At 35.4% G+C, this 5,939-nt stretch overlaps 1 protein-coding gene across 2 annotated transcripts in view; it reads right to left on the bottom strand.

Annotated features, from left to right (window-relative positions):
* LOC117170229 (protein AF-10-like) overlaps positions 1-5,939 on the bottom strand; it is a 688,368-nt gene that overhangs the window by 386,001 nt on the left and 296,428 nt on the right. The window lies entirely within an intron of this gene.

Below are 5,939 nucleotides of genomic sequence, written 5' to 3'. Positions count from 1 at the left end.
TAATAACGCTCGGATTTTTTTCCAGATGATTTCATTAAAAAGAGTAGCTCAAAAACTATCGAAATGTGTAAAAATTCTGATTTCGATTTTTTTTAGAGTAAGCCCCCTTTCTGTGGCGAACGTCACATATGCTAATTGGATTGTCTATATGTGCACTTTTACGATATAGGAACACTGTATACGGTTTCTAGTTTACGAGATCTTCGCTTTTCTGATTATGAGTGCAAATCGTCGGTTTCTGGAAAATGGCAATAAATATAAATTATAATACCTTCTATCCTTACCCGATTTGTATTATGTTTATGTGCAGTGCCTTGGCGGAATGTCATTGCACCGAATACGTTTTCTACATGAAACAAGGTTTATTATTAAGAGTCTTATTTGCCCAAGCAGTAAGATGGACATTTTAAAAAGTCTCCAGAAAAATGGCGTGAAATTTCTCAAGCAAATTACATGGATTGTATGCAAAAATACCACAATCCTCGAACCCTACCGTACATTAGGTCAATCCACGCAAAAGCTGGACAAAATTCGAAGTTTCATTAAACTGAAGAACTGATCACTAGTAGCTAGTTTTCAAGGTTGCTAATTCAAAATCTGGTATCAAAATTACAAAATTCAGAATAGCCCATACAATATGGCGACCAAAATGTTAAAATTGCGCGGTACAACAGTGCCATTTTTCTGATTAGTTATGTTTTGCACCGTCAGGGGCACCAATTCCTTGAGTACGATAATGGGGGATAAATCTAAATCAGAATAACTTGATAATACCAAAATAATAGTATTTCGAGTGAAAGAGAAAGAGTGGTTGGTATCGAAAAGGGCAAGTCAACTCAAAAAACCTGCGATATAAGCCATATGTACCTGACTACAGGAAATTTATAATGCTGAGAAAGAAAACATAAACAACATGGTTTAATTTATGCTTATAAATTAATTTCAGAACTCTCAATTTCAGCCACCCAGAGTTATAAAAGAGCCTGATATTAATGTAGAGGAAGAGAGTGCCTAAGTCTTAGAGTCGCAGAAAAATCATGCGAGAATTCGATGTACCAGTTTAGGACCAGACCCACCTTTCTCAGTGCTTCTTATTTATTTGCCCAAATTTTCAACTCAATGTGGCTCTTCGTGTTAAAATAAGTTGGGAAATAAGAAAGGTGGGGGTAAGGTAGGAATTTAGTCACGTGACCCACTCGTCACATGGCCTTAAAGTTATACTAAAAGAAGGAGAGTACTTAATTTTGCTTGACTTTGCTGAAAATTATGCATTCATCATTCAAAATGCTGCACAATCTCTCCATTGGAATAATAATTAAGCAACTATATTTACAGTAGTTATTTATCACAAAGATGAAAACGAACTAAAGCATTTTAGCATGGCAATCTTCTCAGATTGTTCAAGTCATGACACTGTAGCTGTGTACACATTTCGAAAGCTCATCAACGAGTATCTTAAGAAGTTCAGAGTTGTTAGCAAAATTCATCAAGTGACAGACCGAGCTGCGCAGCATTTTAAAAATAAGTATGCCTTCATGAATCTTTTAAATCACGAAAAGATTTTGGAATTTCTGCAGAAACAGATTTCCAGGCAACTGAACATGGAAAAGGTCCAGGTGACGGGATTGGTGGAAATTTGAAAATACTTGTGGCAAAAGCTAGCTTGCAGCGCTCAGAACATAATCCAGTCCTAACTGCGATGGAGTCATTCAGATGGGCTAACAATCATTTAAAGGAAACAGTCATTCTTTTCAGTTCCAAAGAAGATCACACAGAGATGACCAAAAAACTGGAAACTAGATTCACTCATTCGCAAAAGAACATGATCTATTTCCAAAGACAGTCAAAAAGCCTCAAGTTTAGAGAAGCAAACAATGCGCGAAAAAAGGCGAACGAAATAAATTATGATGAATTTAGTGCAGCTTCGCTGGAGAATCACGCATGCAACCAAGTCCCCGTAGGACTGCGCAACCTATCCGAGCGCACGAGGAAGGGTTTCGCTTGGATATCTTCGCATGATTACATAACTATTCTCAGTCCCAAAATGCCAAACAGCATTTTTATCGAAAAAAGTGAAGCTTTCGTTTAAAAATACTTTTAAAAAACTGCCCGAAGTGTAGAAAATGTTAAATAAACATTTAAAATGACAATTTGTTTATAAAAATTAAAAAATTAAAAACAATAGATATTACAGAATAAAAGAGCATGAAAAACCATTCAGGAATCACTCATAGAAAATTCAATTTTCATTTGTCGAAAGGAAGTTATGACCATTGGAAAATACCCCATTTGCTATGAGGATGCAAATTTCACCCCCTGTAGTTCGAGCAGGGATGGTAGTAACAGTCTATAAATTGGTGGGTATACCACAATCAGATAGGCAAACAACTCTGAAAATTTGAAGGCAATCGGAAGACATGGCTATTAAATTTGGGACAGTTAAGGAATAATGCCCCATGTATATCTTTTTTATTATTAAACAAACCATGGGCTTGTTTATTGAAATAAAATATCATGTCATAATGTTCATAAGTACATTACAAATCGTCAATGCGTTTAAATCTAGCACGTAAACTTTTTAAACAATAATAACGCCTGCTGACCAAATCAAATATGACTTTAAAAAAAATAGTTCATTTTCTAAACACGAATCAAATTTTGAACCAAAACAGATGAATCACCGCCAAAAATATAAAATACAATCATAAACTTTTAAAATAAAAACAATCCGCTTTCAACCAAAAAAATATGACTTTTTAACAAAATGCACTCAACTCTCGATGTAAAACAGTTTCGGGCATATCTTTCATTGGCCTTTAACATACATCCAGTGAATCGAAACATACAAATTCAGAGCCGCGTGAACAATTACAAATTGAAATGTAAAGGACTTAAACTCTAGGAACGACGTAAACTGAAAGTACTCATATCGATAGTTGTATATAGTTGAATTTTTAACGAAATAATTAAATTTTTAACCAAAAGAGATTAATTTTGAACCTAAAAATATATTGGTAAACTTTCGTAAATAATAATAAATGCGTTTCATTCTCAGGCGTTAGTTTTCTATCAGTGCAGTAATATACATATGAAAATGTTCGGCGCGTATTCGGATCTCGCGTTTGGCGCCCGGATATTTATTATTTGTACTTGGAATGCTTGAGTGAAACAATATCAAAACCATCTTTTTTAGATCCTAGTATTTGTATGCATCTTCATATTCTGAATTTTCTACGTAATTTAGTATATTTCAAGATTGAATTGCTCAAATCTCTGTAGGCTTTGAGGTACACAATTTTATTGTGACACTTGCGCTACGCGCTCGATTTTTGACAGCTATTTTTAAATGTATATTTGTTTTCTGAATTACCTCGCAATAAAAAGCTACGATCCTTTCTTCAGACGTTCTTATGAATCTTGCGCTGTAAATCTAAAAATATGAGTTTTTTTTAAATATTATTTTTTATGAATAAGACGAGATATCCTACGAGTCTGTCAAAAAAAGGATCAAAGAAATTTTGCAGGAATTCTTGAATGTTAAATGTTCTTCAAACCGACAAGTCTTATTAAAAATGGTCAAAGGATTACTTATCGGCTTTTTAAAAAGCTAGGATTCTTCTTTTTAACTTATTAACTTATTTGTCTCCGTTCGTCTTAAAATGAGAATTTTTGAGTAATTCATTTTCGATGTATAAAATAAAAAAATGAATCATAAAGAGACAGTCAAAACAAAAATTGTAGATATTTTGAAGATCATTCATTCTCTTTCTATATGTTTACACTGTCTGCCTTCCTTTGGCGCAAAAATGGAATATTTAATTTCTGGATAACATTTTCAATAGATAAATCACTAATCGTTGGTCGAGGAATGCTGGTTCGAACATGAAAAGGGCTTAATAAAGTGAGGACGCAGAGTGAAAAAGTCACGGAGGAAGTGAGAGAGCCGTGAGAGGAACAGGATAATATTTGGAATGTCGAGAAAGAGCAGGTACGGAAGAAACTGGGGAGTATGCAGAACAGAGGATGAGAAAGAGAGAAGTAGAATTCAACTCCTTTAGTCGAAAATTTAATTATTTGGTTGAAAATTCAACTATTTCCTAAGAATGTTATCTCTTTTGGTCGAAGCCTCAACAGTTTTGTTCAACCTTCATTTTTTTCGATAGAAAATTCATCTGTTAGTAGAATAGTAATTCCCTGATTGAAAATTCCTCCAGCTTTGGTTGAATTTTAAATCTTTTTATTTGAAAAGTCTAATACTATTATATTTTTGGCTTTCAATGCATTTCTTGCTTAGAAATTCTACTATTTGATCAAAGCTATTGGAGCTGCCAAAAACTAGAAATCAAAGATGTCCTGGATAAGTCATTTGGTCGAAAAAGAAAGCAGTTTTTTCACAATGTTTTTCATCGTGTCAAAACCACAGACGCTTAATTGATACGACTGGCTCAAATCTTTAGTCAAGCGCAAATGGTCAATTTAAATAACAATAATCAAGTACCTTCTTTTTTGTAATACAATAACGACGATCGATTCGACGAATGGAATAAAAAATAGGTATTTAACAAGAGTACTGCTCGTTCTTACTGATTTTTGGCCAATACGCGGGTCAGATGTGACCTTAGTTGTGATTTACAACGGTTCCCCTGGGAGCCGGCATCATTTTCACAGATAGCAGTTGCTCCCAGTGGGACCCTATGGTGCTTGTTTTTATACATTTTATATATTTGGTATTAAAAATTTGTCGGCGTTGAACAATAAATCTGCGCCTAGCATGCTTGCACGAGTTTTACGGCCAGTCTAGCGTTTATACATCCAACATAGTAAAGACGGGCGCGGAACTCCAAATGTTCAGGGTATTTGTAACCAAATTGTCCTGAGTATGGCTCATATCGTTCCTATATAAACCTGCGTAGAAGGTGACAGCGACCTGGTCGCAGAAAGCAGGTATCATCAACTTCCTCGAACAGCTCCTCAACGTGAAAATGGATGTAAACTTTTACAGAATTGTAATAGATCTGTCCTTGTGTATGAAGGAAACGATTGCTTTTCTTAAATCATCCGGACTTCATTTAGTCACAGAGGGTATTTTGAGAAATACAAAGTGCCACACGAAAGGGGGATGTTGCAAAAAAACTGATGTTCCTTTATATAGATTTTTATTTTATCGCACTCAAATCCAAAATAACATGTAGTTAATTTTCACCCTAACTTTTTCTTGAATGTGCGCTGACGATTCTGTGTGTTTTCACAATTGTTGCTGTACTTTTAGCCAATAAAATGTAATTAATGGACAAAGAAGTCTACGTACTTCAATTATTTAAGAATCGATAGTAAACACTAGACGATTTACCTTGAAAACTATTTACTATTTGACGGAACCGACTTTAGTGCAAACTAAAGTCTGCTTTAAAGCCGTGATAGTAAGTGCGCAGAATGTCTCGTGATCACGAAACAATACTTTTCAATCAGACGTTATCTGCAGGGCTGAATGTATTTCGAACATGACATTTTATAGGTTAGGTTCGAAAATAGAATGTAATTGATGTTCAAGTTTAAGGTGTGGTGACTAAAAGCCTTGGAAAAAAGTACTCTCTCTAGTTTTTGAGGTCGAGGAGATAGTGAAACAGATAAGGAAGTTGAAAAAATCGAAGGCAGCAGGGATGGATGGAGTAGAGAATGAAGCATAGCTGTTTAGTACACAAGATGTAAGACAGAGGCTGAAAGGGGTAGTGAAAAAAGTATGGAGGGAAGGTATTCCCAAGAGGGTGGAGGGAGGGGTTGATCGTACCACTGTATAAGAAAGGGGATAGGGAGAGGCAGGGAAATTATAGAGGACTTACGCCAATGAATACCGCGTACTAAATATACGCGATGGTGTTGGCAGATAGGCTGTGCAAGGATGTGGCGGGGAAAGGAATATTGCCGGAGGCGCAGGCGGG

Source organism: Belonocnema kinseyi, chromosome 3 (genome assembly GCF_010883055.1).
Source record: "Belonocnema kinseyi isolate 2016_QV_RU_SX_M_011 chromosome 3, B_treatae_v1, whole genome shotgun sequence".
In the NCBI taxonomy this organism is placed as follows: domain Eukaryota; kingdom Metazoa; phylum Arthropoda; class Insecta; order Hymenoptera; family Cynipidae; genus Belonocnema; species Belonocnema kinseyi.
This window is presented reverse-complemented; position numbering and strand designations above follow the sequence as displayed.